This window comes from Ursus arctos, unplaced genomic scaffold (assembly GCF_023065955.2).
Source record: "Ursus arctos isolate Adak ecotype North America unplaced genomic scaffold, UrsArc2.0 scaffold_28, whole genome shotgun sequence".
NCBI classification, from domain to species: domain Eukaryota; kingdom Metazoa; phylum Chordata; class Mammalia; order Carnivora; family Ursidae; genus Ursus; species Ursus arctos.
Genome location: NW_026622963.1, coordinates 32,179,329 through 32,204,036, shown reverse-complemented (window position 1 = coordinate 32,204,036; position 24,708 = coordinate 32,179,329).

The following is a 24,708-nucleotide window of genomic DNA, read 5'->3' as shown; positions in this document are numbered from 1 at the left end:
GCTGGTGTTCTGGGCCCAGGATCCCGAGCCTTGTCCTTAGGAGTGGCTGGACTGGAGTGAGAAGAGGAAGGGGCATGTCAGGGAGTGGGGGATGAGGGACAGATGAAGGCTTCATCGGGAACAGTCAGGGTGGAGACTCGGAGAGGAATGCTCTAATTCAATTTGCATCCTCCTCCCTGTCTCCACCTCACCCAGAATATGCAAATTTGGATTCAAAGGAGGAGCTGGAAAGACAATGTTCTCTCCCTCTGGAGGACTGATTTGCTCCCTTGCCAGCATGAATAAGCACACCTTAGGCTAGCTTTCAGAATTTGGGGCTGCCTAAAGGCTCGTGATCCCTGCTCCTTGACCTACATTTTCTTTGTAAAGGAGGCGGTGAAGGGTGAGGGGTGAGAGAAGGAAGAGTGGCAAGCACGTGGCTATTCATGCAGTCAACATCCATTTACTGAGCACCTACTATGTTTTACTCTGTTGGGTAACAGAAACAACTAGAAAAAAGGCAGTCCCCCATAGTGTTCACATTCTGGCAAGGAAGACCGAGTTTGAACAATTAAAGATGCATCAAAGAGAGCTTTAAACTGGGGGCTAACCTTGCTGGATGGGCAGGGTCAAGGAAGTGATGTTTACGACGAGACCTGGAAATGGGTAGCAGTTAGTGTTAGGGAATGCATTTATATAAAATACGTACCTGTGCATGCGTGAGGGAGCACACACACCCAGGTGCATGCGCAAAACACAACCCAGGTTAATGAGGTAAATGAATTAGCACACAGAAAAATTTTCCAGATTGCCAAGTTAATCATTCATTGAGCACCTAGATGATTTTATTGCCGACAAATTAGATGTAGATTTTTTTTTTTACAAAATTAATTTTTTGTTTTCCTGCCCTCTTCGGCTGCCTAAGTATGGCTTTCTTCATCTTTCAGGGACTCCACTGTGAGTATCGTCACTATCGTGACTCTCCGAGACTTGGAGAGAGTGCTTTCTCAGGATTTATTTAGGGGTGTATAATGACTTTATCCCCCGGAGATGGCCTCAGACTGCTTTGCCGTTTGAGTTCTTCTGTCTGCTTTTTATAGTTTGCTGTCTCTTTCTTTGCTATTGGCTGTCAACTGTCACTTCCTGCAGCTGTCAGAAATCTGGGCTTTGGCAGGGCTCCCCACTAGCGGCATCTGCCCCGCCCCCAACACTCACACTCACGGATTTCATTCTGATCAGGTAACACTTGGGAGTCAGTTGACTTGTTTCATCTAAACTGGAAAGGGTTGATCCTTGGAGAGAGCTCCCCCCACCCCCTCCAGCAGCATCACTTCACCTAGGAACTTGTTAGAAATGCAAATTGTCGGGCTCCCTCCCAAACCTGCTGAGTCAGAAACTCTGGGGGTGGGGCCAGGATCTGTATTTAACAAACTGGCCTGGTGATTCAGCTGTCCCTGCCGTTTGAGGACCAGGACTGTGAGGAGGGATAAATAGGGCCCGGCCAGGGCTGAGGGGCTCTGCTAGGTGCAGACCCCTCATGCTTTCATCTGTGTTCTGTTTAAGCAAGGGGCTTGTGTTTTTTCCCGGGCCTCAGCCGTTGTGCAGTGTGCCTGATTGTTGCAGGTTGGCTGAGCAGCCCTAGGAAGGAGTGTGTGCGTGCCTGTGTGCGTGCAGAGGGAGGAAGCAGGGGTGGAAAGAGAAAAAGCCAGGGCCCACAGAGAGATATGTCGTATGCCTGCTCCCTGTGCTTAGCGGCTGGAGTTTCCCCCGTGTCCTGGTGTCAGAGCTCTGGCCTGAACCCTCCAGCCTGGGGTCCCAGGGGTCCTTAGATAGCAGAAGTGTCTCCTGGTTCCCACTCTCTCCCACCCGTGAGTGGCTGCCTGGAGCCCAGGCTGAGAGGCACCAGCTGGCGGTGACGCTGCCACAGACTCTCCAAATGGAGTTCTTGAGAAGTACAGCTGGGTTGTGTGTGGGAGCCTCTGAGATGCATGGATTTGGGTTTGTAAACATGGGCCTGTTAAATTTAGTGTGGGCTACGGGCCTAGGAGAGCTCCGTAGCATCTTTTGGCAACTGCTGAACATTTTGAGTGGTTTTAAAACATTGCTCATACCTTATATAGTAGGAGGCCTGTTTTAGCACAGCTTGTCGTCAGGGGGAGGAGAGAGGAGGGATGGGCACCAACCACCCTCTGAGTGCCAGGTGCTTTGCATGCACTGTTTCGTTTTGTCTCTGTTCCCTCTGCGAAGGGCTGGGGACTGTGAGCTCTGCTTTACAGACTAGGTTGTTGACGGAGAGCACACACCTGGGCCCCAGAGGTGTCCCAGTGAGTCCCACCTGACCTGGTGGCTGACTCAACAGTGGTGAGGACACCCCGCCTGCAGTGGGAGCACGTGGTCAGGCCAGCTGTCATGGGGAGCTGATGTCCCCTTGTGGTCTGCTCGTCCAGCTTCTCCAAACCAGAGTTTGCCCGAGAGAGAGAAGCAGAGATAGAGAGAGAGAGACATCTGCCCAACATGAATCGCATGAGATGCTCCTCAGCTTTGGGGCCCCACTGGCTAAATCTGTTTTGGAATTGTCATAAAACTATATTCTCCTCTGGGAGATTATGAATCATGATACAAATTGTATCAGGCGGAGTTCAACCAGAGAAACAGGACCAGTAGGATGGATGGATGGATGGAAGGATGAACGGGCAGAGAGACAGATTTATTACAAGAAATTGGCTTGCACATGTTAGGGGTGCCCAGGCAAGTCTGCAGGCTGCAGGGCAGGCCGGCTGTCAGGAAGGGCAGGCTGGAACCCTCGGGCATTGGGTGAGACTCCAGTCCACAGGCAGGCTTTGTTCTTCTCGGGAGTCTCCGCTCTGTCCCTAAGACCTTTGGACTACTTGAATCAGATTGACCTAGGAATAATGTCCTTTACTTGAAGACAACTGATCATGGATTTTAATCACATCTATAAAATACCTACACAGTGACACTTAGATTAATGATTGAATAACTGTGCCTCAGTTCAGGCAAGTTGACTTACTGAAAACTGACCATACAAATAAACACACTGAGAAGTCCTGCACCAAAGACACTTTAGTTTTGATAAGCTCTCTGTTTCCTAAAATTACATAAGCAAGAACCACACCCCCCCGGCCCCCAAATTCCCTACAAGAGTCATATACACCTAGTGTACCCCACAGGATACTCTGGAAATCATTGGTCCAAGCTCTCTGGCTCTACCTCAGAGGAGCGGTGCAGTGAAAGCCTAGAGCACACTTCTGTGCTGTCTTCAGTGGCTCTAGGTCAGGGTTTCTTCACCGTGGTGCTGTGTACTTTCTGGTTACGGGAGCTGTCTTATTTACCATAGGCTGTTTAGTGGCATCCCCTGCTTCTACTCACTAGATGCCGGCTAGACACCACTTCCCCCCAGCTACAACAACTGAAAATATCTCCAGACACTGCCACATGTCCCCACTGAGAACCCCTGGTGCAGAGGAAGAAATTATGGGACAGCACAGGGGCTTTGAAAGCCCAGCAACCTGGGTTCGAATTCTGCCTCCGTGTTGTTTCTATTTACTTACATTCTGTCGTATTCCAAAACGATCTGAGTGCCTGAATCTGTCCTTTAATAGAGCCATGATTCTAGGGAAGTTTTACTTTGTGAGCCTTGGTTTTCCTGTCTGCAAAATGGGGGTCACTATAGAACTTGCCTCATTGGGTTATTAGGGAGACTCCCTGGAGTAGAGCACGTAGGGTGCCTGGATCTTGGTGGTTATTCTAGAAATGTTACTTCCTTACCTTCCAAGAGGGAGACCAAATTTCACAACAAGGCTTGCATAAGCACCAATGGGTACATGTGGCCCTTCAGAATGGTGGAGCTGGAAGCGTCTTAGCTGTCACCAGCTTCTGGATGAGAAGATCAGCTTAGCATCTGCCTGAGGTCCCAGAGCTCCAGGTCAGGGATTGTCGTTAACCGTGAAGTATGTCGCTTCCCTGGACAGCCTGGATAAGAACAGTGAGGTGTCCCTCGTGGTTCCCATGGCTGCAGAGTCTGGAGAGAAGGACTGAGGGCATGAGAGGCTCTCAGGTCCAGGGGCTCAGCGCACCCCCGACTCCTCTCTGGGCCTCTTCTGTAGGCTGCTCACGCCAAGTCATCCCTTCCCTGCGGGCTGTGGTGCAGGAGCCAGAGCACATGGCAGAGATTTATGAATGGCGCTCCCCTGTGCAGCCTAGGTCAGGCCTTGCCAGGAGGTTTATTAATGGGCTTTCATCTAGCACTTTAGATTTGCAAGCTCTCTCTGTTCCCCTGGTTCACAGCCGGATGTGGGAGATACAAAATCTTCCTCTTCGCTTGGTGGCGGGGGTTTGGCAGAGGGAGGTGATGTAGATACTGTCCTACAGGGTCTGCTGGGATCAGAATCCACAGCCTCTTCCCTCTCTCACCTGTCTCTCAGCCCTCTGGGGGGAAGTAACCCCATCTGCAGTCAGGATGGTGATCACTGCATCAGGCCCTGGGGCGAAGCTGAGCATACCAACCTTGGGTCAGAAGCTATGGGCTCCGGGCCGTTTCCTCCTCTGTAACAGGGGCACAGTAACAGCCTCCCCATAGGGCGGCTGTGACTACAGGGCCTCGTGTGGGATTAGGCCCTCCTCCTCGTGTCGGGGTGTGAATCGCAGTGGGCTGTCGTCCCCAAGTGTGGAGCCTGGGCCAGTCAGTCTCCCCCAAGGGTGGCACTTCGGAGAGGCTCTTGCCCCATCCCTCCAAAGGACACTGTCTTCCCAGCCAGGGAGAGCTTGCAGAAGGACCTCTGTACCCCCCCTCATTCCTCAGGATGTTACCAGGACAGGGGCTGAGGAAGAGCAGGGTCCCTAGCGTGGCATCCCTTAGCACTTCTAGGCTGTTAATCAGGCATCAATAGAGGCGTGAACCCAGAGCCACCCATTCCCAAACAGAGGTGGAAGGGCTGCCTCAGCATCTTGTGAGGGGCTTGTTAAAATACCGACTCTGGGAGCCCGGCCCAGCCCCCCGGGGTCGGAACTGCTCTCTGTGAATGAGGAGGGAGAAAGCTGAGAGAAGGGGAGCCTCCTCCCCGCCGTGCCACCGTACTTGTGAAGCCTCACCTCCCCGTTCTCAGGGGCCCTGGAGGAGACCGGGAGCCCTGGGTATTCACTTCCAGCATTTAGGAGGTTGGCCTAGAAGAGCCCCGAAGCTCCTGCCAGCTCACACACTCTGTGCTCTCAGGAGAGGCGCTCCAGAGACAAGAGGAGCAGCGCTCTTCTAAGTTGCAGGGCGGCTGGACGCTTTGTGGCACAGAGAAGCCCGTCATGGAGGGCAGGCCAGAGCTGTAGTGCTGTTGTCCCTGGGGCCACATCTAGCCCTGCGTCCTGGGAGGTGCCTGGTGAGCTTGAGCCGAGAGTGGGTTCTAGCTAGCTCCTTGCCAAATTCCCCACCTTCCCCACCCCACTTGAAGACGGTGGTGAGCTACAGAGCAGTTCGTATGATATACCAGGCCATGTATGAGGTGGACTTGTTGGGGACCCCTTTTCTACCCCACCTGCTTCTCCCAGGCCATTTCTTTCTTCAGCAAACATTGACTAAGCACCCACTCTGGGGACATAAAAGTCATAGCCCATGAGCGTCAAGGTGGCTGCAGAGGAAGAAGGCTGACTCATAAGCCAGGAAGAGCTTTGCAGTGTCATATGCTGTCGAATGGACAGACATGCGCCCAGGGCTCCAGATGGTCCCCCCGGAGATGAAGCTGGGGAGGTAGGCAGGGCCAGTTTTGACTTTCCTGCCCAGGATATGGGCTTAACTTTGAGGTGAGTGCCTCTCCCCACCCCCAACTGTCCCTGGTCTGGTGGAGACCCTCCAACCCCAGGCAGTTCTAGGTCCTGATGTGGGGTGTGGGAGCCTGGGTCCACCACTGGGACCGAGCTGTCCTCCTGGCTGCCCATTCCCTCAGGCCCTGCGCACGTGGCTGCATTAGCTGAAAAGTTGCTCTGCTCTGGCCAAGATGAGCGTGCTTTCCTCCTCGCTCTTGGCCCAACCGGGTCCTGGCCTCGGAGAGGCCCCTGGGGAAATGAGTGCAAAGGAGTCCCGCAGTTTAAAAGCCCTATAATTGCACTGTTGGTTTCTAGCACCACTCTGGGCTTCCCGAGTTAAAGAAAGTTTACAAGGCCCCGGAAATAGCTCTGATGCCATCAGGCTCTAGGGATGTGGGCTAGGGCAGCAGATGGAGGAGAGTGTTTCCCAAAGGGTCCCTGGGAGTCTCCCATCCCTGTCAGCCCTTGGGGACAGGAAGGGAGGCCTCTGGAACACATTTAGGGATGGGAAGTTTTAGGAAAGAGAATTTGGCAAAAGTTTTTCCAGGACTCCGGGTTTTCTTAGTGCATTCAGAAATATTTATTGAATGCTTGTTCTGGATGCTTGTTCTAGATGGTAGAGATCCACCACTGAGCAAAACGGAGCATGGCCTTCCCTGCCCTTGCAGAGCTCATGCTCGGCCTGGGGGACACAAAAGAAGCACGTGTGCAAATATGTGTGTGGAATGCCATCAGGGAGTGAGACCTGGAAGAAGGAAAATAAAGCCAATTTGAGAGATAGAAAGATGAGCAAGGATGGTTTTAGGCCCAGAAAGAGTTCTGGGGAAGTGAGCTTTGCCCCAAGACTGGATGGAGTGAAGGAATGAAAGAGGCAGGTGAGTGGAGGAGGGGAGGAGGGGCAAAGTCCCCCCAAGTTGGGAATGTGCACCATCTGTTCACACCATCAGTGTGGGGAGAGGTGGGACATGGGGTCAGCAAGGGAGCCAGTGCCAGATCCTAAAGGGACTCATGGAAGAGATTCTGGGTTTGGATAGGGGGATGTTTGTGGATTTGGTGATGGCAGTTAAGGGGGCACCCAAGCATGGCTTCTGTTTAGAAACTAAGCACAAAGCATGAGGTGAGATCAGCTGCTGAGGGTTAGGGGGACTTGGGGAGCAGGGGATGAATGAGGACATGGAGAGAAGAGGAGGTATTCAATGATCGGTTCAAAGAGTGGAAAAAACATTTCTAGAAAAACATGTTAGGATTACCGGGTAGCGCTGAGGGTGCTTTGTGGTTTGTGGTCTTGAATTTAGAGGGACACCAGCCTCACTATGTGGTTTGCTCTGTTGAGTGGCTAAGACGGGCTGGCCAGGGGCTTGGCAGGAATGCTTGGGTATGTGTGTGTGTGTATGAGCAGCGTTCCTGCCCTCAGGCCGTGGATACCTCTGCAGGGCCATTAACTCAAGGCCACAAACAGCTGTAAATCAGACCCACAGGAGGTGGCACAGGGAGGAGGGTTCAGAAAGGTGTGAGGGACTTTAGAAAGAGCTTGATGAAGAAGAATCTGGGGACAACAGACCTGGGTTGGGACCCCAGCTTTGCCCCCCGTGGGCTGGATTGGATACCACATTGGATTGGTAAGGCAAGTCATAAAAGCTCTCTGAAACTCAGATGTTCTAAACTATGAAATAGGGATAATCCTATTGATCTAAGAAGGCTGGGGCAATGATGAAGGAAATATGAGCAGAAGATGTTGTACAGAGCAGGAATTTAACGAAGGCAGCCACTGACGTTCATTATTGAGAGCAGGGGTTGGCAAATTGTGACCCATGGGCCTAACCCAACCTACTGCTAGGTTTTGTATGGCCCATGAGCTAAGACTGATTTTTACATTTTTAAATGGTTGGGCAAAAAAAAAAAAAAAAAGAAAAAAGAAAAAAAATCAAAAGAAGAGTAATATTTCATGACACGTGAAAATCGTGTGAAATTCAAATCTCAGTATCCATAAATAAAGTTTTATTGGAACCCAGCCATGCTGACTTGTTTATGTGTTCTCTCTGCTGCTTTTGCTCCACAGCTGCAGAGTGGAGTAGTTGCCTGTGACAGAGACCATATGGCCCTAGCAAGCCGAAAATATTTACTATGGGGACCTTTACAGAAAAAGTTTGCCAACCTCTCACTTAGAGGAAGAGAGGTTGAACTGGGCATCAATTGGCCATGGGTCTGGCCTCGAGTGCTGAGTAGGATTTCCACGGGTAACCTTCGGTGAGGGGTTGGGGGTAAGGAGGCCATAGGGCTCAGGTGTGTTGGATTCAAGCAGAAGGTTCCTGAAGGCAAGTGAAAGAGAGCATGAGCAGAGACAGAGCTTAAGTGCAAGAGTGACATCCATCGTGAACCAATTTCTCTCTTTCCAGCAGGAGCAGAACAGGATGGAGGCCGCTGCCAGCAAGGGCTGTATGTTTCAGAGGTGGGGGGGGGGGGCTGTTCCTGGCCTTGGGTTCCTGAACTTGTCTCCTGGGAGACTAGATGCAGTTTCTTCTTTTCGGAACCAAAAGGGAGATAGAATGAGAGCCAAAGAAGCAGTATAGAAGAAAGGCAGGAGACCGTGTGCATCAGGTCCACAGCAGCCGGCTGTGGGCAGCGGGCTTTTGCTCTGCAGCAATCTGCCATTTTCCTCTTGCTGACAATTATGGCAGCCGATGCTGCCTGTCCCCACTGTCCTCAAGCCTCTGAGGCCACCCACGTGGCCACGCAGCAGAGGACCCTCAACGCTGAGCTTGAGGAAACCAGGCCGCTGTTCTCGCTCCCCACCTCAGCCTTTCTGAATTCCCCTGAGTTTCTTCCCACCAACCCCCAGAAGGGGTGTCCCTTCCCCTGCTCTGTCCACACTTGGGCTACGCCTTCCACCCCTGTGGATTGATCTCATCCCTCCCGGGCTCCTCTGGGCTCTTGTTCTGTTGATTATACATCTCTCTCGCATTCTCGGTCTTGTGTCCACTGGCACTTTTCCCTTCCTCCTCTTGTTGGGAAGGTGACTAATATTTAATGAGTTCTTATTATGTGCCAGCAGTCTGCAAGGTGATTGTATATGCTGTTTTATTTGATTCTGACAAAGCCCGGAGGTAGTATTTTAGTCAGGACTTTTAGTTGCCGGTGAAAAGAAACTCAACTCAAACTCGCTTAGAGGAAATTGATTGGTTCACATCATTGGGAGGCTTAGGGATGAACTTCAGACATGGCTAGGTCCAGCTCTTTAAATAACGTCCTAAGGAACTTCTTTCTGTATTTCTCAGTTCTGTTTTCTTCTGTGTTGGTTTCAGCCTCAGACAGGCGTGCCTCACGGGGTGGCAAAGGTGACCACCAGCAGCTCTAGACTGTTATTCTAGCTTTGTAGCAATTTCCAAGGGAAGAGAGCCTCAGCAAAAATCCCAGGGCTGACTCTCATTGGTTTGGCTTGGGTCACATGGCCTTTCCTGAGCCAATCGCCGTGGCCAGGCTGTTGCTGTACTCTCACTGGCCGCCCAGGGCAACCTGCCCACTTGCGGTGAGAGGGCACCAGCCCCATCTAAACCACATGGATTAAGAGTGAGAAAGATGCGGTCTTCTCAAAGGAAAATAATGGGGTTGACACTAGAAAATGGGAGAATGGTTGTTGGATAGGCAAAAATGGCAGTTGCCCATTAGAGATAGATATTACAACCCCCATATTACAGATGAAGGAATTGAGCCTAAAAGAGGCTAAGTGGCTTGTAGCAGGTTAACACAGCTAAGACTCAGTAGAGATGCAATTTCAACCCACATTGGGGTCATTCTTTATTCTACTTTGACTCCCAGGCTTGACAGGGGACTGCATGAAACTTCAGCTTGGCCAGGGAGTAGAATAGAACAGGGGACGAATGATAAGAAAAAAAAAAAATCTGGTTTTCTGGAATAAGCAATGAGACAAGAGCCACTGACTGGGGAAACCTCAGATGGACCCAGGTGTCTGGGCAGAAGTGTTGGGAATCAGGGTTCTTTAAGGGACACATCTACACTGGAGAGACCTGGCCTCTCTAACCTGCTCCAAGCAGCACTACCTGTCTGTCTTGTCCAAAGCCTTTTGCAGCCAGTCTTGAGGTTTGGTAAATGCCACTGTGCTTTATTTAACAGGACTAGGCTCAGAGGGCATAGCTGTGAACATACTTGAGCCCTGGTCTTCCGCAGAATGACATCAGAGAGCAGGAGAGTCCTGTGACCCCCAGGCATGAGTCCCTGCATTGGGAGGAGCAGGACAAATAGCATCCAACGAGGTATTTCAGTTCTGTATCCATTTGGAACCTTGCAAGGGAGAAGGACCCTCTGAGCAAGACCATGAGAGATAGGAGAATTTGCCCGGAGGAAGCAGTTCTTTCTAGGCTGGGCTGTTTTCTAGACAAAGTGGGGCCAGCTGTGTTTGTGTACACATATGGAAAGAGGGGAAACACACATTCTTTCTGGAGCACTTTATCTGGGGCCTCTAAACCAGGATGTGGAGAAATAAAGGCTCCAGTCAAGGCTCTGGGGAGGGGGAGCTGGGAGTCCGGGAGTTGTGGGGGGCGACGCAGGGCATACCAGAAAGGGTAGCTGAAGGAAGATGGGAGTGTGGACCCAGAAAGGAAAGAACTGAGACCACATATATCACCACCCCATGGTTCTACTCCTGATTCTCCCAAGAGGCAGAGATGGTGACAGGAGCCAGCAGGAGACCCCAAAGTAAGCCAAGGTTTGCAGAAATGTATGAGGGCTTTGCCTTACCCCTCTATCCCTAGCCCCATCCAGCTCTTCTTTGCTTGCAAAGGCTTCTGAGCTCCTGGAGGCTGAGGTGAAATGGCTGGAGTATTTCTAAGTACAGAATGTCTTGGGCTTGGAAACTATGGGAACCTCAGAAGCGAACTCGTCCTTGCCTCATGAAAAATGACCTTGGCTGGGCATCATTAGAGAAATTCTTTCTTGTATCACACCCAAATCTGCCTCTCAGTAACTCCCAAAGAAAAGTCCCAGTTGTGGCCAGTTGGCTCTGTGCTGGACAAAGTCTTGCCCCTTTCCAAGTTAGGGCTGGTCCAGGAAGTGTTGGTGATGTCACGTGGTGCCGGCAGCATCACTCCCTCTGCGTGTGTGCATGGGCTTGGCATGTGTCGGGGTGGCCACGTGTATTGTTGTGCATTCAGGCAACCCAACTGGTGAGTAAATGAGTGGCTATATTTATCTCCGCCTCCCAGGCCCAGGAGCTCCCACTCTGTGCCAGCAATGGGAAAAACAAGCATGCTGGGAGATGCCTCACATTATTGTGACAAGTAATTAGGGGATGTGAGATGTTCAGAAATTACTTTATTAGACAAATGCTGCTTATAAACCCCACGCAACAAACATTCCCAGGGAGTTGCTTCTGGTCCCGGGACTCTGCTGCGGAAGGAATCCCAGCTCCCCAGGGCTGAAGGGCTCTCCTGGCGCCTCTGTACCGCAGTGGCTGCGGTGGTGGTTCATGTTTGCACAAGGCGAGGGGGTAACGTCAGGTTCGCAGGGAAGGATCTGGTTTAGCATCTCTGCTCTGCCCCTTCTGCCTGCATGATCTTAGGTAAGTCCTGTCCCCTTGTTAGACTGAGGTTTCCATGTCTGTAAGTGAGAGTAATGCTTTCTGCTGTCTGCTTCGGGAAGTATCTTCAGCAGACCCTACTCCTGCCAGGGCGGGGGGGGCCAAAGAGAAGTGACAGTACCCGACCCCAGGCACTAGGCCTGCCTGCGGGAGCTGGGGCCATTGAAGAGGTATTTTCACTGGAAACAGAACGTTGATTGAGTGTCTACTCTTGCCAGAGACTGGAACAGGCCCAAGGGATAGAACTGAACAAGATTCATCCTCAGGTTGCTCCTCGTCCATGGAGAAGACTGGAGGTCCTAGGGCGAAGCTGTTTGAAATGAAAACCATAGGAACACGGAGGAGGGTGTCAGCCGGCTCTCCTGTTAAGGCAGGGTCAGAGAGTAGATGGTTCAGACTTTAGGGGCCACATGGTCTCTTGCCACGGCTGCATGAAAGCCTCCTGAGACGATGCAGACAAACATACACGCCCGACTTCTGATGGAACTGTTTGCAGATACTGAAATCTGACTTTCACATCATCCTCATGTGTCTTGATACTATTCTTCTGATGTTTTTCAAACACGTAAAAATGTAAGAACCATTCTTGGCTCGTGGCCCATAGAAAAGCATGTGGTTGGCGGGATTTGGGCTGTAGGTTTTGGACCCCTGGCATAGAGGAAAAAAAAGTCAGTAGAGTCCCGTGGGAGTAGCAGGGAAGGCTTTGTTGGGGGGTCTTGGAACGTACTCTCTGAAGAAAAGGGGGACTACTGTAATTCCATTCTGTGCCTCTACTGCCCAAAAGTGCCCGACTTCCAGTGCATTGTCACTACCTACGGAGCAGCCGTGGCTGTCCGGCCTGGCAGGGAAGGCCCGACTACCTCAGGGCTCCAGTCTTCTCTCTCAAGTCTACTTCATACCATCTTCAGCAGAACCTTTGCTGTCCTGCCCCAGTGAGGCACAGTGCCCTTCTGCTGAGGCCACACTCTCCCTATATAATTCAGGGAGATGTGTTCCTCAAGGTGGAGATGGGCCCCCACTTCCCTCCAGGTCCTCCCTGGCCAGCCAGCCCTCCCCTGATGCCATGGTGGTGTGATGTCCACATTACTCCCCAGGAAGTGGTGCTGAGGCCTGGCCAAGGTAAAAGGGAACCTAAGGGCATTGAGTCTCAGAGCAAAAGACCCCTGGATAGAGGAAAAGGCCAAAAGAGGAAGCAGAGATGGTGGGAACCATCAGTCAACCCCAGGATCCTGAGGGGGAGATGGGTGTGTTGGGGGAATATCCAGATTATAGACAAGGGTCATCACAGGGTTCCCTCAGTCACCCTGTTCCCCACAGGACTATAATGGGCTCTGCTGTGAAAGCACCTATTATGGGATACAGCTAAGGCCATGGTTATTGGGTAGGACTGGGAGGGTATTGTATCTCAGGAAGAGGACCTCGTGGGGAAGAAAATTAACTGGATGAACCTTAAAACATTTCAATTTCCATGTTACTACAGTGACCCCAGCAAGGTCCACAACCTGGAGGAGGAAGGTTCTTCTCCTAACACTTGTCATAATAATCCTAAGGTTGTGACCTTGAGTTGCTCTTGAACAATCAAAAGGTGCTTTCATGTGCATTATATGATCCCATCTTCATAACAACCCAATTCAATGGGTATTACCATCCCCATTTTATAGGTGAGGATGCTGATGTTTAAGATTAACCTTGACTTACTGGGCGCCTCCTGATGGCTGCCACCTTGGCCTTCAGGGTCACTTATGGAAACACCCTTTAGAGTTCTCTGTCATAGCCACAGGGCATTGTGTTTGCTAAGCATTAACCAGGAGTGGTGGAATTAGCTTTCTATAAGCTGCTCACAGAACTAGTAAGTGAAAAGCTTGGGAATGAAATCCTGGTTCTCTGCTGCTTTTACTGCCTTATACTGGTACTTAACTACAGGTGTGTGTGCAACTGTAGCCTTGTGAAATTAGGCACTCCTTGAGGGTAGAGATTCTGTTTCCTGCTCTGTGTAAGCTCCCCTTCATGCCAGGGACTAACACATAGTAAGCGCTCAGTCTATAGCTGGTTGATTATGTCTTCCCTTCCACCCCCAATTCAACATACTCTGCCCCTAAGTCATTCTGTTTAGGAAGGAGAGATAGAATGCTGTCAGTTTTTCTCAGATTCCCTTCCCTGTGGGAGTTTTTGTGGGGAGTTCCCATAGCTGACCTTGGGAACAGAGATCCACTCCTTTCTGTTGGAGCATTTATATCCTGATTACATTCATTCCCATGTTGCATCTTCTCATGATCTTGGACAATTTACATCTTTTCCTGGTGGGAAGGTGGAGGAGAGATGGGGGCCTCTCACCATCCCTTAAGCTTCATTTCCTTGGATGCCAGTTTTTCATCTCTGACCCAGTCCTGCTGTCCACCGTGGGACCCTTGCACTTGAGGACTTAAGCTCTCAGTCCTGCTTTGGGGCTCAGGAAGAGCTGGTCCTCCCTCCCCCATCCAGCCCTGCTTCTGCTTTCTTCCATCTAATGGTTTGCCACCTTGGCAGGAAGGGTGCCGCTGGGAGCTGGGGAGGCCCCCTCTTCCAAGTTCTCTCTCCAAGCAGGAGGGCACTGTGTTTGCTAATAGGTGTTAAATGGGAGCATCAAACTTTAATCACCTCCTTAATGGAGTCTGGGGACCTGGGGGAGTTCTCAAGCCCTGCATTATGCTGCTTGCTGGAGCCAAGCTGGATGTGGTGAGTGGGAAGGTAGGATGGGCAGCTGCTGTCATAGCCAGAACTACTGGAAGATGAGGTAGTGCTGGCCCAGTTGGCAGCCACTTTCATCCAGGGTGGCACAGCTCAAGTGGCCAGTGTCACCACTGTGACTACTCTGGATGACCCATCCACTGATGGCCTTCTCTTGGTAGGAGGCTGGTCTGGCAGCAAATGTGAAAATAGGAGCACGTAGGCATCAGAAGACCCTGGTTCAGATGCCGGGGTTTTCAGGTTGAGTGAGCAACTGTGGACAAGTCCTTTCATGTGGTACCTCATTCTAAAAGTGGCCCTCAGGGAAACAGGCCCCCCTGTGTCCCTTTTGCGATGGGATGTTGCCACTCCTCCCACTAAGAGGAGAGTACATTTCTCCATCTCCTTCACATTGTGTTGGCTTGTGGCTCACTTTGACCAATGGAATATGGTAGAAGAGTTGTTAGGTGAGTTCGTGGATCCTGGGCCTTAAGAGACCTTACGGCTTTTGCTTTCCAATCTCTTGGAATGCTGCCCTGAGACCACCATGAAAGGAAGCCTCTCTAGCTTAGTGGAGGGTGAGAGCCCATGTGGAGGAGAACCCAGACTTCTCACTCCTAGCCAGCATCAGCCGCTAGATGCATGAGTGAGGCAACCTTCCAACTTCAGAGGAGCCATCAGCTGAGTGATCCCAGGTTAAGACCTACATAAGGACCACCCAGACTGTAAGCCTAGATTGTAAGAAATTGAAAAATCATTATTGTTTCAAGGCACTGAGTTTTATGGTGCTTTGTTACTGATTCATAAATAACCAAAATGCTTGACTCCTCTGCCCCTTGGGTTCTCAGATGTAGCACAGGCCCAACCATGAGCACCTTGTCATGGGGTGGGGGGCATCTGTGACAGGCACTGGGGACTGTGCCTGGGATGTAGTATGTCTGTCTGGGGAGAGAGGTACTGTCAACGAGACTGGGAAGGGAGACTGAGGCTGCTTAGGAAGGGCCTTGACTGCCACAGTGAAGAGAGGTGACAGTGGTGATGGCGGGAGGAGGGGAGAGGAATGACGCGCAAGGCATTTCCAAGACAAAACACCAGGGCTTGATGAGTGACTGGTACGAGCAAGAAGGATGAGTCAGAGATGCCTTGGAGTTTGCCAGCTGGGGTAAGTGAGTAAACAGTGCTGCCCGAGGCAGGTGGTGGTGGTGGTGGTGGCGGGGAGGTCTCAAGGTGAGATGAACAGGACAGGCTTTGTGCAGCTGGGTGTGACAAGGAGACATTGGGGTGCACTTGGGTACATGGCTCTGGGCTCAGTGGAGAGGCCTGGGCCAGGGCTGGAGGCATGGGACTCAAGGGGAGCAGGGCCCACCAAAACCTGGAGGTTGGCTATTTTCGTCCATTCTGGCCACCATAACAATGCACCACAGCCTGGTTGCCTTAGGAACAGCAGAAATTTATTTCTCACCATTTTTGGAGGCTCGAAGTCAGAGATCAGGGTGCCAGGAAAGTCAGGTGGCATGTCTGGTGGGGACCGACTTCCTGGGTCATCATCCACCATCTTCTCACTGTGTCCATGCATGGTGGAAGGGCGAGGGATCTCTCTGAGGGCACTGAGGACATCCACAAGACCTCTACCTCATGATCTGATTACTTTCCAAAGGTCCCAGCTTCCAATACTATTTATTGCCTTTCAATATATGAATTGGCAGTGGGGGCAGGTCACAAACATTTGGACCATAGCAATGACTCAAGAGGGCCAGGTTAGGGACACGGGCTGTGGATGTGCCAGGTTTCTCCAGGGAGTAAAGTAAAGGATAGCTCAAGTAGTGGCCTGTGTAGCTGTCTCTGCATAACCTCCTGAAGATTGAGTCTACAGGGGCTTCCACCTCAGGAAATTCTTTGTTTTGAGAGAAAATGTGAACTATCAAGACCTCACAGATGAGTGGATTCCACACCTCCATGATGCTCTGAGTGCAGCTAATTTCCAATCTCAATCTGTGGTCTGACTTAATTTTAAAAAGCCCATCTCTAAAACTCAACAAGGGGATGCTAATGGTAGTGGCTTCCTGGCCAAAGATTGATGGGTAATTCCCCCCCCTTTTGTCTACTTTGGACATTTCACGTTTTCTACGGCAAGGATTCAGTACTTTTTATTGGCATGCAATAGCTTTTAAAGGACAAAAAATAATTATAAAAACAAACCAAAATAAGAAGCTTTAAGGCTAGGAAATTAAGAGCTTTGTTTCCAAAAGAAGGGGTGCCCCAGATGTGGTTCTGCTCTCAAACACCAGGACCCCACGAAAGAGTGAAGTCTGGGGAAGACAGAATGAGGAAGCAGGGCCACTGTCCTTGGAGCTGCAGAGACCCATCCACCTTTACAGGTGTCCTGAAAGTCTAAGGGCGCCTGAGGACAGTGGATAAAGCATCGAGGAAAGAGAGCGTGAAGTAACGTGATCTTGATCAGCCTCTGGGAAAGCTGGTGTTTTAGGTACTTAGCTTTGAGTTAGTCATAGTTAGCCTGACCCTGTTGGGAGCTCTTGGGTGGGAGGCAGCAGAGCATGTCTAGGTGGGCCAGGTCGTGGGGTTGGGCTCTTCCACCAAGGAGAATGGAACCATCCAAGGCACCGAGTCTCGTGGGCAGGCATGGAGGCATGAAGTCTCATGTGGCAGTAAGATAAAAGTCCAGAGCTTTGCTCAGGGAGTCCTGAAATGCAGGGAGATGCAAGGAAGCTTGCCTAGGTCCTGGGCAGGAGTGGCGAGGGGAGAAGGGCCTGGTGAGTAGGAATCCATAGCCAGCTAACCTGGAGTGGGAATGGTGCGCACCATGGAGAGGGACAGGCTGAAGCTTAACGTCCCTTCTCGAGGGCACCCTGGCCCCTGCTCACCCTGGCCCCCTGATGTCAGCCAGCTTGGGCAGGCTGTTTCCATCTTTACTTGCTGTTGGAGGAAGGGGTCCTGCCATGCCCTAGCCCTGGTTCTCCACCCCTCAGATAGGTTGGGGCTACATGTCCGGCAGCTGGGTAGAATTGGACAGAAGGACTGGGGAAAGGAGAATTCAACCAGGGGAAGGAGACTTTGAATGTAAACCCTCTTCTGTCCAGTGGGGCTGTTATCATGCTCCCCCTCAGCAGAGGGGTTATCTTGAAAGAGGCAAATCCACTCATTTCATTGCTCAGAAAGGTCCGTTTTATTTTTTCTGGAGGGGGAATAATCATATGAGTTTGGGGAGGATAAAGTGAGAAAGAGGAGTTGAAATCATTTGCTATAAAGCAAATGGTGATGAGAAAGTGGGTGTTAGTGTGATTACCCCTCCGAGGGCAGGGAGCCCTTCCTCGCTGAATGCCTGTTTGTCCTCCTGGAACGTCATGTTCACATATGTCGCGTCCATGGCTTCAGCCACAGCTGAGCTCTGCTGACGCTTAATTGATGTCAGCCTCCTACTAAGCACTCCAGAGATCATCTGTCTCAACTTTAATAATGACCCTGCTATCTCCATCTCACAGACAGGGAATCAGGTGAATAAGAGCTAACTTGGCTCACAGGGCACGCCTAGGAAGTTCTAGAGGTAGTCTGCTCCAGAGCCTGTGCTCTTAACCAGTGCCCCCTGAGCCAAGTTCCTGGCTTGCTGCACACAGTAGGCACTCATGCAATATTTATTGCATTGAATTAAATCGAATCAGATTGCTAGTCCCAAGAAAGTTAAACATCGTCCATTCTTTGGAACCCAAATCTCTTTAAACACCACTTTTAGCATTTCAATTACTAGGAAGACAACAAAATAGGAGGGAAGGTGGGTCTTCAAGGGGGTTTTGCTCTTTCATTTTTGCGACTGGTGTGGTTCGCGGTGGTCTGATCCTGCCCTGACCTTCCTCACTGTCTGGCCCTCCTGGGGAAGGGAAGGGGGTGGAGCCCCTGCCTGGAGGAAGGAGGGGGCAGACCAAAGACCAGTGCTCTCCACGCTGCTGGAGCCAGTGAGGAGGGGGCCTGACGAGCTGGAGCTGAATGCAATTTTTGTCAGAGTTCCCTTCTCGTCTGTGAATGCAAATCCTGAATTACAAGCCATCCGGATGACAAGCTGACATTTTAGCTCCAAACATTCTCCTATAATTAGTAGAATCTAATGCAATACAGGGAATGGCTCCATTTTACACACACATTATCGTAATGCCTTTAAATAAGATAATTGATTATGCCTCTGCATAAGAAAGTGAAATATTCGGTGTAATTAAAACCAGCATTCCAATCCTGGCTCCCTGACAGGTGATCCACGTGTCACTTCATAAACCCTTAAAAGTAGTGCTCACACCCACATTCTAGTTTTCAAAGTTTGTTAGAAAAAAACTTTGGAGAATTTTTTTTTTTTTTCTCCTCATGGTTTCTAGCTTGGGGTCTGGAAAAATGAGTGAGGGTGACTACTGACTTTTTGGGTATTTCTGTATTCCTCCGCAGTGCCTTGACACTATCACAAACTCTGTCTCACGTTTCCTATGAGATGGTCATTTTATAGACAGGGTAGTTAAGGCACAGGGGAGTGAGGCACAGCAATTCTGTGACTGAGCCAGGCGTGGAACTCCGTAGTCTATCTCACGGCCCTAGCGATTAGATTTTAATTCACATTCTTTTGTTACAAGTTGGAAAGGGTATGGTCTGGTGGACAGAATGTAGGACTGGAATCAGGAAATCTGGATGCTAGTCTGGTCTTTCACTTCTCTGAGCCTTAGTCTCCCCACTTACTTCATTGATTGACTAGGGACAAAATTGGACCAGATAAGTCGAGTGGGAGATCTAACAGTAACCGCAGTCCAGTGGGCAGACTCCCGGGCCATCTGGGGTGGCGGTGGGGACATTACTTGTCTGAGTAAAGGAAAGTCCGATATGGCTGTGAAAGTCTCAGTGGCCTCAGTACTGCCCCATTGCTCTTGACCCAACCTCCGTCTTCTGGAAGTTGAGATGGGAGTGGCTGGTACTACTAGGGAAGCTGGTTGAGCATTGCATGGGCAGCTCTCTGCCTGGCTGGTACCAGGAGACGGTGCTGAGACACCTTGAAAGGCATAGTTGCTCCCCTGAATTAGTCCTACCCTCTTCGTCTTTACAAGGGTTCGTCTGTGGCGTGCTTTCGTGTGAAAGCTGGTGGATGTAGGGTGAGTGCTCTGGGGCTGCAAAACCAAGCTACTCCATTTGGTTTCTCCTGAGGGGGCAGACTAGTTACTTCATCCTTATCTTCATGAACCCCATAGCTTCATCCCAGTAACCTTGCTAGCCAAAGCCTAGCTTCCTACAGGGATGTCAAGACTGATATATTTGTGTAGAAAAACTCTGCCCGGTGCTGTCTGCTTCATGCTGTAATACATTACCACACACAGTGGCTTAAAAAAACACAAATGTATCATCTTACAGTTCCGGAGGTCACAAGTCTGAAATGGATCTTATTGAATTAAAATTAAGGTATTAGCAAAGTCACATTCCTTCTGTAGGCTCTGGGAGAATGTTTCCTTGCCTCTTCCAGCTTCTGGAGTTACCTGCATTCTTTGGCTTGCGGTCTCCTCCTCCATCTTCAAAAACAGCAATGACCAACGAGTCTTTCTTACTATGCTGTCCATACCTCTGATTCTGACGCTTCTGTCCCTCTCTTCCTCATTTATGGACACTTGTGATTACACTGAGCCTACCAGGATATTGCAGGGAAATCTCCCCATTTCAAGATCCTTAGCTCAATCACATCTACAAAATCCATTTTGCTATGAACATATTCATGGGTTTCAGGGAGTAGGATGTGGGGAGGGGGGTTCTTCTGCCTACCATAATACTGTTCTTCTGCCTACCATAATACTGTTCTTCTGCCTACCATAATACTGTTCTGCCTATCATAATACTGTTCTTCTGCCTGCCATAATACTGTTGCCCTGAGGGTAATTGTATTAGTTATCCATTGCTTCTTAACAAATCACCTCTAAATTCCATGGCTCAAGCAACAAACATTTACTGTTTCTTAGTTTCTATTGACAAGAAATTCAGTTACCCCCTAGCTTGGGGTCTCTTACTGGGCTTTAATTAAGGTCAGCTGGACTGTAGTCATCTCAAAGCTTGATGGAGAAAGTCGGGGGTTTGCTTCTAAGTTCACTCACATGGCTGTTGGCAGCCCTCACGTTGTTGTGGGCTGTTGGCTATAGACATCAGTTCCTGGCCACATAGACCTCTTCACAGTGTAGCTCACAATATGGCTGCCAAATTCCTTCATAGTGAGTGAGTGTGAGAACCAAAGAGGGCCCCCAAAATGGAAGCCACCATCTTTTTATAACCCAATACTGGGAGTGACATCCCCTCCCTTCTGCCATGTTTTCTTTTTTTTAGAAATGAATCAATAAATCCAGCCTGCACTCATGGAGAGGGGATTGCGCAGGGTATGAATTTCAGGAAGGGAGGAGGAAATCAAATTTGGGGGCCATTTTAGAAGCTGTTTACTTCAGCAAAACACACACCACTTCCCCATGGAAGGACTAATCCTTAATGATCAGAGATTAGGCCTCTAATATTTAAGGCAGGAAAAAGCAGACATTAGAGACCCCATCCCACTGCATAGAAGTATAAGATAGCAGAGGTGTGGGTGAGTAGAAAGGTGGCTATAAAACTTCTTCCACTGGGTCAGTGGTTCTCCAGCCAAGGAGGGATATTACAATTATCTGGAAAGCAAGATAACGTGTCACAGCCTGTGCCCCAAACCTGTAGATTCTTATTTAGTTGGACTGAGGTAGGATCCACGAAGATGTGATTTTTTAGAACTTCTGAAGTAGTTCTGGCTTGCATCAAAGTTTGAGAAACTTTGATCTAAAGAGTTACTGATATCTGAAAGCAGGGATTTGGAGACACCACGGACTTCTTTAAAGTCTGAGTCTTTCAAATGATGGAAACAATGATGATGACAGTGACAATAGTAAGGATTAGTGTTTATGTGAGTACTTTGTCCTCAGAGGCCACGGTGCTAAGGTACTGATCTCCTGAGCCTCAGTTTGCTCATCACGGAATGAAAAAACAGCAGCAGTCCAACAGACAGATTGTGACATCTAGACGATTTAAGTGTGTCAAATGTCCGGGGCAGTGCCTGACACCTGGTAAATGCTCAGTTTACACCAGACTCTTCCTGTCTGGCCATCCCTGTGCTTCTTTTGGGGAGCTGAGATACCATGAAGTAGGAGACCACACCTGTCCCACTACCCAAGCACGTTAGAACTACTGGATAAGGCTGAGTGAACCCAGAGGCACCTATAAAGGACATTTATAAGTGACCACAGGTCTGACGGGCTGCCCAGGAGGTCATTGTGCAAGCCTGGGCTGGGGTGAGGCCGGCTATGTGGTATATCCGGGTCCTCCATTAAAAGTCTTAGACCAGCAGCCTTAGCCAAGAGCAGTGACTCTGGGCTATTTTTACCTCCAAGTACAGAGCTGATCTATTTCTCTTCTTAGAAGAACAATCCATGCTGGACGCAGCTGTACATCTAAGGACTTAATCCACTTCTTGTCACCGGTGAAACTGGTGAGCTCCATTGATAGTTATTCTCAGCCTCCCAGACCCCACAGGCTTCTCCAGTTATTCTCAGCCTTCCCAGACCCCACAGGCTTCTCCAGAGCTATCTGATGGTCTGGCCTGAAGCTAAGCTGAATGTAATTATTGTGGGTGGGACTTTTGGCTTCACTTCTTAAGTCATCCCTTGGTATTTCCCAGATGCCTGTACTCGTTTCCTCATATAGCCCTAAATAAGAGGGGTGGTGACCTAAGTCATATTGTCTGTCTGCCATTAGTAGGGAAACTGAGGCACAGTGTAGGGCCTTGTCGGCTTACCAATGGCATGAGCTTTGACTATAATTGGGAAGTTCCAAACCTTTTGGAAGTTTCAACCCAGAGAAAATAATCATGAACTGACCTGTTCCATGTGTTCTTTTCTGCCAGAAGCCAAGATGCTAGGAACTGATGGCAAGGATAAAGAAGTCCTATAGTTCTAGTTCCAAAGGGGCAAAGTTCAAGATTCAAAATAGTTTTGCAATATTGAACTTAGGATCAGGGAGATCACCCTCTAAATCCTTGTTTGGCCTCTATCTTGCTGTGTTACTTAAGGCAAGTTAATTCACATAAACTAACTCAGCCTTGGCTTTCTTGTCTGTGACATGGGTATATCAGTCAGTATAGGCATGTGCTGCATAACAACACCCAAATCTCAGTTGCTTAACACAGCAAAGATTTATTTCTTGTTCACTTTTCATGTCCATCTTGGGTCTATGGAGGGCTTTGGTACATATTTTCTTCATTCTAAACTCAGGCTGACATAATAGTTACCATTAGAAATGTTGCCAATTTTTGTGGCACTTGGATAAGGAGAGTGGGGGCAATTATGGTACACTGGTTCACTCAGCTTCCGTCTGGAAGAAACGCAAGTCACTCTGCTCACACTTCTTTGATCAGAGCAAGTCACATAGCCACCTCTCCCTCCAAGGATGCAGAGAAGTCTTACCATGTGCCCAGAAAGGAGGAGATATGGAAGTGTTTGATGAACAGCAGTACTGGCTCCCACAATGAGTATTATAAATATCAGCTTCCCTATAGGGTTATTGTAAAGGATTAAAGGAGGTAACAGATGAAAAATCACCTTACAAATTTTAGACACAAGTAAGATGTTGTTCAGGTAATATTTGTGTGCTACTGTGTGCCAGATGCTATGCTGGATATTTTGTAAGTGCAGCACGCCCCCAGACAGAATTCTGGAAGGGAGTGGCTTGCCTGGTTTTGCTCCTTCTTGGCACTGAAATCTTGACTACAGTTGTCAGACATGGTCCACTAGCTCAGGTAGGCACATGGAACAAGAGCTCTTCTTCAACTGGAGACTTTTGGATGCTGTCCAAACTACTTCTTGGGAAAGGCTTACTCTTGTGACAGTTGACCGGTGATCCCCATAAGCAGAGACAACATGGGTGATCCTGATGTTGGTCTCTGCATCTTCCTCGCTAAGGAGCAGGTAAGGCTTTGCAGATTTGAGACTGGCTGTGGATTTTGGTCTGATTGCCCCTCTGTGTTCTTGTCCTCGTGGTCTGCTCTGTGCTGAGATACTTGTCCTTACTTTGAAGCCCTTGGAGTGGGAAGTGTTCGGTGATATAGTCTGTGGAGGGTCCTGCCATGTTCTAGGTCCCTGCCCCTAACTGTGGCTTCTCTGGCAGGAATTAGAAGGCCCTTTGGGATCAGCAGTGTTTTGTTGGCTGTACTCCTGTACTCTCTGACTGCTGGAATTTGGGGTTTCAAGCACCTTCCCTTCTTTTGATGGGAAGACTCTCTGCGTGAAACTCAAACAAAAAACAGATCCCTGTGTCTTTAACGTTCTGTGTGGACCAGTAGGCACACCCGTGGCAATGGCAGCTCAGAACTTATCCTCTGGGTGCTCAATACACATTTGCAGGTACAGTCTATCATTATCATTTCACAGGATGATTCTACTGATAATCCTGTGAAATAGATAACGTTCTTATCCCATTTTACAGATAAAGAAACTGAGGCTCAAGTAGCTTATCTGCCCTGCCCAAGTTTCTACAAGAGGCACATGCCCTGGATTTAAATACAGGTCCTCAGTGGCACCTGGGTGGCTCAGTCAGTTAAGCATCTGACTCTTGATTTCGGCTCAGGTCGTGATCTCAAGGTCGTGAGATGGAGCCCCATGTTGGACTCCACGCTCAGCAGGGAGTCTGCTTGAGAGTCTCTCTCCCTCTCCCTCTGCCTCTCCCTCTCTCTCTCAAATAAATACATAAGTAAAATCTTTAAATACAGGTCCTCAGATTCCAAGCCCATTGCCTTTCCCTCTACAGCTCTCCATCACAGTGCCATATTTGCCTTAAAAAAAAAAAATGGTGGAACATCCTGACCACCAGAGTCTTAGTGCTAGAGGGTGTATTAGAGGTCATCTGACCTAACTTCTTTATTTTATGGGGGAGGAAAGTTGAGGAGCACAGATGGCTGCCCGATGGCTCACCTTGAGCTGTTTAGCTCACTCGTTTACTGTTTCTGTTGTATTCTAACCATGATGATAGTTTTTGGGGTTTTATTTCTGTCCGTTCCCTCCCCTTCTCCTGCAACATCTCATCCTCGTTTTGTTACACCACCTCCTAGAAGCCTCCCCTGGTCATCTTTCCTCCCCCAGGTTTGGTGTGGTTCCTACTCAATGCAATGTAATAGCCCCTATAGCCTTCCAGATTACAGCATACACTCATTGTATTATAATAGCTAGTTTACTGATGGACAACAGTGGACCTCCCCCTCCACCCCTCACCTCAAGGACAGAAATTGTGTTTGTTTTGCTTGCCACTCTATACTTGGGGCTGGCACTTAGCTGGTGTTCGGAAAATGTTCTTGGAGGAAAGAAGGCAGGGAGGGAGGGAGGGAGGGAAGAGGGGAAGAGGGGAGGAAGGACGGAAGGAGCCCAGGTATGGCTTCCAGGCAGCTGTGCCGTGTGGGCTGTCTCTTTAGGGTGTTGTGTCCCTCCTGAGGGGCTTACCCTTGTCAGGATCTCCCAAGGATCAGGGAGCAGTAAAGTCTCTCTGCTGCTTTTGTGGGGTCTGCCCCCCGGCCTTCTGAACTGTTCCTG